The following is an 11,051-nucleotide window of genomic DNA, read 5'->3' as shown; positions in this document are numbered from 1 at the left end:
TTTTGACCAATCACAAGCAACTAGGCCTACCCCCTATAACTATAAATAAGGGGTAACATAACATTCTAAAGAAGAAAAGAAAAAGAAGGACATTCTACAAGCATTGGAGGAAGCCTCTGCATTGACTACACAGCTCTTCAATGAATTGACTAACGGAGTTCTGACAAGAGATCAACTTGACAAGATAAAGTGCTATTAGCAATTCCTGGAGATCCAAACACATTTCTAGGAGGCTTAAATCATCCTACATTCGATAATCACGCTTCAAAGTCCCTCGAATCACAGAAAAACTTAGGAGAGAAGAATCAAGAGAGCAACAGAATTGTACCCACAACATTCATTTATATAAAATTATTCTTTTTGTTTATGTTATTTTTGCTTGTAGTTAATTTTTAGGGTTAACGAAAATTTATTGCGAACAAATTGGCACGCCCAGTGGGACCAAATTTTCTCTTCATCTCTTCCTCCTACAAGTCAAAGGAAATCACATATTCAACTACTATAATGGACTTCGGAAAAATCAATGAAGTTTCATGCAAGAAGTCTATTACTACCACGTCTACTGAGATCAAACTTGTTGGCCCCATCAATTGATGCATTCTCAACGCTTGTGCTTTGGATGGTTCCCAATACTTCACTATTTTGGAGATGACAAAAAGGAGAAAATGTCAAATTTCGGCAGTAACTACAACCCCTGGGGGAAACTTTGCATCTATTTTATTAGATAAACCATCTAAAACTGGCTACAACTTTGGAGAATCTGAAAAATTAATGAATTCTCCAACATCAATGAAAGTCAACACCTTCATGGTTGATGTAATTGACTTGGATGAGAAGTTTTCAATGATGGAGCAAACCATTGAAGCCTTGAAGAAGTCCTTTGATGAGAAAGATCATCAAATCATCCGACTGATGAGCAAGTTAGATCTCTACAATCCTGGAGAGTCAAATTATAATCTAACACCGAGACAAAAAGTTGATGGTGAATCTCTTATCAAGACAAGTGACAATTACTACGATGATAGATCCATTTCAGTGGCTACTCTAACAGTTCAACAACTGCAAGATATGATTGCAAAAACCATCAAGGCACAGTATGGTTGTCCGTCACAAAGTTTCATAGGATACTCAAAGCCATATTCTAAGCGAATTGAGGTCTTACCGATGACAATTAGATATCAACCGCCAAAGTTTCAACAATTTGATGGAAAGGGCAATCCAAGGTAACACATCGCTCATTTCATTGACACTTGTAGCAGTGCTAGTACACATGTCAATCTTATTATCAAGAAATTTGTTCACTCTTTAAAAGGCAACGCTTTTGATTGGTACACAGACTTGGAGTCTGGATCAATTGATTGTTGGGAGCAACTATAAAGTTAGTTCCTAAATCTTTTCTATAGTACCCGTCATATGGTCAGCATAATGAAGTTGAAAAACACAAGACAAAGTAAAGATAAGCCTGTACTAGATTACATAAATCGTTGGTGAACATTGAGCTTTGATTGTAAGGATCAACTTTCTGAAATTTTCGTGGTTGAAGTTTGCATTTAAGGTATGCGTTGGGGCCTTGTGTATATCCTCCAAGGAATTAAGCCTCGAACTTTTAAAGAATTAACTACGCACGCTCATGACATAGAGCTAAGTATTGAAAGTCATAGAATGACATCACCTATTTTTTATCCTAGGAAGGAAGTCACGAAATTCAAAGACTCCTTTAAAAACCAAATTGTGGAATCTCTGACAACAACTGTGAGTTTTATTAAGTCCCCTACAAGATAAAATTTAAAAGAGGAAGCTCCAAAGCAACAAATACGAGAGGTAAAAAATCAACCAACCTCGAAAGAGTTACAAGCAAGGATATATCCTTTTCCCGACTCTGATGTTTCTAAAATTCTTGACGAGTTGTTAGTCAAAGAATTCATTGAACGTTCTAAGTCAAAGCGACCCAAAGAATCAAACAAAGTCGACGATCCTAAATACTGTAAATTTCACCGCATTATTGGTCATCACACCACAAAATGCTTCATCCTAAAGAAAAAAATCATGACATTAATACAAGAGGAGAAGATCATCATTGATGAAGGCGATACAGTTGACGCAAATCATGGTACCGCCAAACTGCACAATATGAAAAGTTCAATATCCAAAGCTCTACAAGCCATGCACTTTGTGGAATCACCAAAAGTTGTAGAAATCATCATTCTATAATTTGGGAGCTTTAACCTATTTAGGGTTCCAGCGTTCAAAAAAATAATGGGAAAATCCATGTAAAATAACTTCTCTAATAGCAAAAAGGGTGATACTTGAACATCAATCACTTGCAAAAGAAGAAAATGTCAAAGGACTTGTAAACTCCAACTTCCAAAAGTCGACACAAGATCAAGTACAAATCTGCTTCAAGTAATGGGGGGAATAAATACCAAACTAAAGTGCAACAATACTCCATTACAAAGGGTTGGAAGGAAATTTACATTACAAGAATTTCTCCCTAAAATTCTCCTCGATGCACGAGCCTAAACTGCAAGTCAAGATGCTCCTCGACGCACGAGCCTAAACTGCAAGTCAAAATGCTCCTTAAGGCATGAGCTTAAACAATATGTCACTCCTGGCCCACATCTGTCTAAACTGTGAACGGTTCTAAAAAAATAAAAGAAAAAGTATGAAGTTTGAATGCATATTTGAGTACTTTGAAGATACCGTCTTAAAGCAAAAGAATTCTTCATTATCTCCCAAGCAATAAAGTCTTCTCAACTACAAAAAGACTTGTGCTACTTTGAATATTGCTCTGGTCTGGCCTTTAACATATTATGGAAGAGATGCGGCCCAAAACCTGAGAAAATATACAGGTTATATGCTGTTGGATTTCACACTTAACATAGATATATGAGTCTACTTTCCAATACAAAAAATGGAACTTGATTCTGATACTTTAACGTCAAGATATGGAATTTATCGTGATGCTACGCAAAGTTGAAATAACCAGTGAACCAAGATTAGAAGGCTGCTTTTTGAGAAATATAAGGGACGATTCGGATGCTACCTAATTTTTGTTTCCATGTGAGACGTAGCTCTGTGAGTCTACCTTCCAATGCAAAAAATAGAATCTGATTCTGATACTTTCACGTCAAGATATGGAATTTGTCGTGACACTGTACAAAGATGAAATAACCAGCAAACCAAGATTAGAAGGTTGTTTGTGAAGCAATATCTAGGATGATTTGGGTGCAATCTAATTCTGGTTTCTGTGTGAGACGTAGCTCTGTGAATCTACTTTCTAATGCAAAAAAGGAACCTGATTCTGATACTTTCACGTCAAGATATGAATTTATTGTGACACTGTGAAAGCTGAAATAACCAACGAACCAAGATTAGAAGGCTGTTTTTGGAGCAATATCTAGACGATTCGAATGCAATATGATTGTGATCCTCATGTAAGACGTAGCACTACGAGTCTAGTTTCAAACGCAAAGAAAAATAGCTCCTAATTTCGATACTCCTACATCAAAATATGGAATTTATCATAACGCTGCACAAAACTGATAAAATAGGACATTAAATTCCATTTTTTATGAATCAAACAACTAATATTTTTGTTCTCCTATGAAATAATAAATATTTTTGTGGATGTGTGCCTAGTACTTGCTCACCAAAGTCAGAAAAGGCTACTCCCTGTGTGAATATTATCAAGCAGAATGGCACCACATACGTACTCCTTGAAAAGAATAGGATGCTTTCACTTGAGGCCTCTTTATCCCTGAGCCCCACGAATGAAATGCACCACATGCTTTCTTTGAAACGATGGACTGCAGATACTTAGAACTTTATCATCACAAGGTCGCAATAATGGCACTAAGTACATGCTCACTGAATTTAAAATAGAAAACTTTCATCGTCATTAAGTATAAAATTAGATCATTCCAAGTCACCTTCTTATTAAGCAGTAAGGAAGTAGTGCACTAAATGGTTCAACATCAATCATGTCAACTTTTTTGGTCTGACATCAAGACTATTTCCATAAACCTGCACAAAAAAATAAAGATGCAACACATATACAGTGTTAATCGGATAAAGCTTCTCGATTTTATGTGGATTGACGTCAACTACGTGAAATTCAATTTGAAAATAGGTGTTGGTACCAAAGGCATGATACTTCTATTTGGCATGATCAACATTGGGAGAAACACATCAGTTTAGTTCAACATGGCTAATAAAATTTTGTTTTTAACCATTGATCTTCTATCCCCAGATGCAAGGAGTTTTCTATGCCATGATTTAAGAAAATACGCACAAATTTTCTTGCTAAGAATAGAAAAGAGTTGCTCCGAGTGTCTGTTTTCAAGCCGTGATAGGGAATATTACTCGCTAAATCCATAGAGAAATGGGTGAATCACCTAGTTGTTGCTCATTAAAAAAATATGACTCGAAAAATGAGGACCACTACAAACAAATCGTTGTTTTCTTTGAGAAAGACTTTCATGATATGAAAGTTCATGGAGGAAACTTTAGTTAGACCACTCACAAGCATTGGTCTAACTAGGATGCACCGATGAGAAACAAACACCTTTGAGGCCACGAGAATGAAAATATATTCATGAGTACTTCAAGTCTCGCCACCAAGTTTCGACAAGCCTATATGTTGACCAACCTTGAAGTAGGGGGCATCTATCGACACGTAAAATTTATTGGATCTAATTAATACAAAATTTGAATTTAATCCATATTTTATTAGGTCTAAAATTATTTTGGGCTTAAAAAAAATAATGATAAGCCTATTTTATTCCTTATCAAGGTCCATCTCACTTGGAAGCCTAAACTGATCAAGTGAAGTGGCATCCCAGTCAAATCCAAGATCAATGAGACGCTGCCATATGTATAAATGATGTGGAATCATTTAAAGTCAATAACCAATCAAAAGACGCTAAGTGTCAAAGTGACATGTTTTATCCAATCTAAAGCAACTAGGCGTACCCCCTATAACTATAAATAGGGGGTAACATAACATTCTAAAAAAAAAAAAGGAGGACATTCTGCAAGCATTGGAGGAAGTCTCTGCATTGACTACACAACTCATCAATGAATTGACTAACGGAGTTCTACTCGGAGATCAACTCGACAAAACAAAGTGCTGTCAGACAATTCTTGGAGATCAAAACATATTTCTAGGAGGCACAAATCATCCTACATTCGAGAATCACAATGCAAAGGCCCTCGAAGCATGAAAAAACTTAGGAGAGAAAAATCAAGAGAACAACGGAATTGTACCCAAAAAGTTCATTTATATAAAATTATTTTTTTGTTTATTTTATTTTTGCTTGCAGTTAATTTTCAGGGTTAACGAAAATTTGTTCCGAACAAGTTTTGACATATGAAATTTCTTGTGATGCTGCATAAATTTGAAATAACAAGTGAACCAGGATTATAAGGTCGTATTTGGAGCGATATTTGAGATGATTCAAAGGCAATCTAGTGTGGTTTATGTGTGAGATTTAGATCTATGAGTCTAGTTTCCAACGCAAAAAATGGGTCCTAATTTTGATGTTTCTAAGTCAATATATGAGAGTTTTGGTGAGACTGCCTTCGAATCCAACTTATTATTCCTGAGTCCTCAAGAAATGACACCTTAGTTGCAAAGATAAAAGGACTCTTGGATCAAAAGGCTTTCACATTACTTGAAAAATCATGTTATGACTTCTCCAATTCGACAAGAATAGGAGAGCACAAGGATGAAGTCACTGGATAAAAAATACACGCTTTGCAGCATCCCAAATAAAGTTGAGAAAGTAAGGACATTACGTCGCCACTCCTAAGTTTGGGATAGGATTCAAATTGCCAAAGCCTCTTCAAATTTCAGCTAGGAGGGTGAAGGAAATGACCTTATCTCACCACATCTCAGTAGAAGAAGAAAAGAAAAAGGAGGACATTCTGTAAGCATTGGAGGAATCCTCTGCATTGACTACACAGCTCTTCAACGAATTGACTAATGGAGTTCTGTCTTGAGATTAACTTGACAAGATAAAGTGCTGTCAAACAATTCCTGGAGATCCAAACAAATTTTTGGGAGGCTCAAATCATCCAAAATTTTGAGAATTATGCTACAAAGGACCTCAAATTATGAAAAAGCTTAGGTGAGAAGAATCATGAGAATAATAAAATTGTACCTGCAAAATTACTTTAAATATAATTATTTTTTTGTTTATTTTTATTTTTGCTTGCAGTTAATTTTCCACACAATGAAAATTTGTTGCAAACAAGTTTTGAGATATGAAATATCTCGTGACACTGCGCAAAGATGAAATAACAAGTGAACCAGGATTAGAAGGACATATTTGGATTGATATCTCGGACAATTCGAAGGCAATCTAAGTATGGTTTCTACATAAGATGTAGATCTACGAGTCTAGTTTCCAACGCAAAAAACTGTCTCCTGATTTTGATGTTTCTAAGTCAAGATATCAGAGTTTTTGTAAGACTGCACAAAACCAGTAAACAGTAACGAAAAAAACTGAAGGTCTACTTTTGAAATGATATCTGCGCAGATCTGGCAATAAGATAAGCATGGTTTTTATGTAGAACATATCCCTATGAGTCTAATTGCCAAAAATACAACTCGTTCATGATTCAGACACTTCCACAATGCGTTATGAAGCTTCTTCTATAGACGCGCCAAAGTTCTGAAAGCTCAATTGTGTAAAAAAAAGAGCAAAAACAGGAAACGAACGGGAGTTAAATTTCTACTCAGGCTGAATTACAATGGTTAAAGGGGGAGTTGATGTCCTTTTATAGACTCCAAAAGGCCCCAATTTGATTTTAAAAAGGAATCTGCTGAACAAAGTTAACTTTAACAGGAACTGGGACGTTCAAGTGTCCAAAAGAAGTCAAATTATTAATCCTTTTTGAAGTGGTATAACATCATTAATAATTCCTATTAAAATTTGATATAGGATTAATAGCCAAATCCTTCATGATTTTGATATATTTAGTTTCAAATAGAATTTACACTGGATTCACGTTATTCTACACGGATAATCATGACTTTGAGGAGTCGGATGTTGATAAAATGCTTAAGTATTAAAAAAATAGGGCTTCACAAATACTTCAAATATCGTCTCTAATAAGTCCAAAAAATCAAACACCTTGACTCGCCTTGAAGTAAGGGCATCTGTAGACACGTAAAATTTATTGGGTAAAATTCATATAAAATTTGGATTTGATCCATATTTTATTGGGTCTAAAATTAGTTTGGGCTATAAACCCATTTTATTGTTCATTAAGGTCCATCTTACCTTAAGGCCCAAACTCATGCCACGTGTCAAATGACATGACATCCCAATCAAATTAAAGACCAATGAGGCAAGGCCACACAATCAAATGAGGTGGCAATCCAAGTCAAATTCAAGAGCCAATGAAACATCGTCAAGTGTCTCAAATGACATATTTTAGGCCAATCACAAGCAACCTTGTCACATAACATTTGTGATAAGCTTGAAAATTGAATGGACCAATCAGAAAGAGGCAGAAGAGGTTATTTAAAGTTAGACTGCCTATACCCTACAATTATAAATAGGAGGGTTACATATTTTTCTGAGGTCATTTTAGAAGTATTAGAGGAAACTTCTGCATTCACTACACAGCTCTTCAATGAATTGACTAATGAATTTCTCCTCGTAGATCAACTCGATAAGATGAATTACTGTCTGACAATTCCTGAAGATTCAAACGCATTTCTAGGAGGCTCGAATTATTCTATATTCGATAATCATGCTAATAATGTCCCTTGAATTATGGAAAATCTTAGGAGAGAATAATCAAGAGAATAACAGAATTATACCCAGAAATTTTATTTATAAAAAATTATTATTTCTTTTTATTTATTTTTTCTTGCAGTTAATTTTTGCCATTTTAGAAAATTTGTTGCAAAAAGTCTCCAACTTAGATTAGGAAATCCCTATTTTATGCCGCTGGAAAAAAGATAGCTAGTAATGTTTTTTTTTTGGCAAAGTGAACTATTGATATATTGTCAAACTTGCACCACTACTTCAAGACAAGGCAGTGGCGTAGGACTGTAGGAAATCTTTAGAAAAGTGTTTCCTTTACACCACTCCTACAAGGTAAGGCAGTGGCACAAGTGTCTTCAATCAGATTCAACAAGCATGTTTCTTCGCTTCACAGTAGCAAGATGAGGTACTCTAGCCAATTCCTTTGCTTCCTCCATAACATTTTACGATGTTCTTATCTTTTTTCCATCATTTATGTTCTATTCCTCAAGGAATTTCTATACATCAAACTATAAGAATGTTAGCACATTCATATAACTAACATGTAAAGATAAAATATATTACTAAAGGTGAGTCAAACACTAATTATTTGTTCAAATTTTTGCCCAAACATCAATGCATGATGTATGATCCTATCTCTTGACAATCACATGTAGGTGGTGAAGTTTCTAATAAATGTAGCTCATCCCAACAATCTATAATGACCCTGCAAATTTATCTTATAATTTTTCATGTTTTAATCTACCTCATAATTTTTAGACATTATTTTATAGTAATGAACCTAATTGATATTTTCTTAACTCTTGAGACCTATGTATGAATAAGATTTTAAGTAGGAATGACTCACCATATATATATATATATATATATATTATAATAGAATCTGATATTTACAAGAAAATGGATAGAATGGTTAGCAGTATGTTTCTTTTCAAGTGTGTCTTTAAAAGGAGTTCTTGACATCTTCAGGTTAGTTCATGCTGGTTTATTTGTTGAATGTTCGGATAATTACGATGCTTGTACACTTATACTAACAAGGATAAATTTCTTCAAAAATTACTACAATGAATATATGTAAAACGTGAGGCGGCGAGGCTAATGTTAATTAGGGAAGTTGTGCATAAATTATGTAGAATTTTCTTTAGAATTGGCATTAAATGACTTAGAAATATCATCCTTCTCTAGTGTTGTAGTAATAGTCTAATGATTGGTAATTTTTAGTTCATCATATAGGGTACAAGTTTTGTAAATTAAAGGATTTATTAATCCAGCAGTTTGGTCAATTAGGGTAGCTTTAAGTGTGAAATTTGACGGTTTAATTATTTTTCATAGTAATATTATTTTTTGGATATCAAGCATTAGGCAATAATTAAATATGCTAATGAAATTGATATTCATGGCTAAATGTTTCAAGCATATAATTAAATAGGAGAAGTGTTGTTGGTTCCTTGCTTCAGAAATTTGATGATATCAATAGATTTTTCTTTTTTTTTTTCTTTTTTTCCTTATCTTTTTGCATTTATAATTTGATACGAATTAGGTTTTTAGAGTGGAAATTTATAAATTAGGGATGTTGTATTTGACTAGATTGGGCTCGTTTAGAGGCGATTAAAAGGGGTAAAGCTTCTATCTGATTCTTTCAGCTTTGAGTTAACTTTACAGGTCTTCTCTTAAGGCAAGTAGAGACTATTCTTAGACTTATTTTCAAATTTCTCATTTAAATATTTGTTAGTTATGTGTACTGGGAGTAATGGTAATAGGGGGTCCTATATATGTGATTATGACGAGCATATATACGGGTACCAATATTATTTAAGAGGATAAAATAAGTTAATTGCATGTTTAAGTAGTCTTTCCATATTTGCTAGCCTGATGGAATGATTCGTTATAGTAAATAAATTATTGAAAAAGCTAGCTAATGATGATAGTCTCACTTGATAAGTTGAGTTGACTTTGAAATTAATATCTAATCTGGTTTAAGACATAAAGTGTTTTACTTGACTTTGTTGATGATTTGGGATCGGAGTTGCATGCCTGCACATCATGCATTGTATTTCATATGGGAGAAGAGTGTACGACTACATAATATTCTATATATTTATTAGGATCAGAGTGTACGTCTGTATAGTATATTTATTGAGATAGGAGTGCACACCTGCATAGTATATACATTAGGATTGGAGTGCACGCTTGGACAATATATTGATTGGGATAGAAGTGCATGCCTGCACAGTACATAGACCTTGTGAGTCCCCCATTGGTCCTGACCTTGAAGCCATTGCACGGTAGGTGTGGGCACAATATATGCATTACATTGATTCATTTGGTTCAAATTGGTTAATGTTTGTTTGTACACCTTGTACTTATTATATATGTGTTATTTATTTTACTGGATTGACAAATTCTTGGATTATGTTATGATATTATTATGATTGTTAAACTTGACTATTCAGTTAGATTAAGGTGGTTTTCCTGAGTACAGGTTGTATGTTGGTTTTTAGGTAAATTACATGGTGTTAATCATCACCACTTTGTATTAGGGTCGATCGGCGATACTTGTTGAGTACACGTAGTTCTGTACTCACTCTTTCTTTTTTTGTACATTACATATAGGTACAAATTCGATGACCTCTGGATATTGATTCTTGTAGTTCCTTCTTTACTAGCATCATTGGAGATTCGAGGTAGCTGCTACTAGCTTTAGAAACTACTAAAATCTCCTTCAGCATTATCCTTATGCATTTTTTACATTTTGAAAGACTCAAACTTTCTTTTGGTTCTATATTTAGTGGCTTGTATTAGTGACTTCCAGACCTGGAATTATGTATTATTTGATTTTACTTTAGTGTTAATCTATTTATGAGATTATTTGGGATTAGCTATGTTCTTATTTTCTTCCATTTCTATGAGTTTGAGATATTATTCTTGGAATTGGGTATTTGGCTTACCTATCAAGGAGGATGGAACAGGTTCAATCACGACCCTGAATTTTCACTGTGATAGAGGGTATCATAGCCCAGGTTAATTGTTCTAAAAAATACAAGTCGATTCTAGTAGAGTCTCGTGGAGAAGCCTGTTACTTATCTTAAGGAGGCTATAGGACTTTAGGAAACATTAATTTTACTCTCTATCTTATTGTGCAATATCAATCTTTAAATTTTAAAAACTAAAATTCTTATCTTAATTTCTCATAGATAGTGAGGGCTCGTGCACCTCGGGATCGCAGTCAGGAGCCCCTCATCTCTTGAGTAGACTGCTCGGGGGGAATACCTA

Source organism: Capsicum annuum, chromosome 4 (assembly GCF_002878395.1).
Source record: "Capsicum annuum cultivar UCD-10X-F1 chromosome 4, UCD10Xv1.1, whole genome shotgun sequence".
NCBI lineage: Eukaryota > Viridiplantae > Streptophyta > Magnoliopsida > Solanales > Solanaceae > Capsicum > Capsicum annuum.
This window is presented reverse-complemented; position numbering follows the sequence as displayed.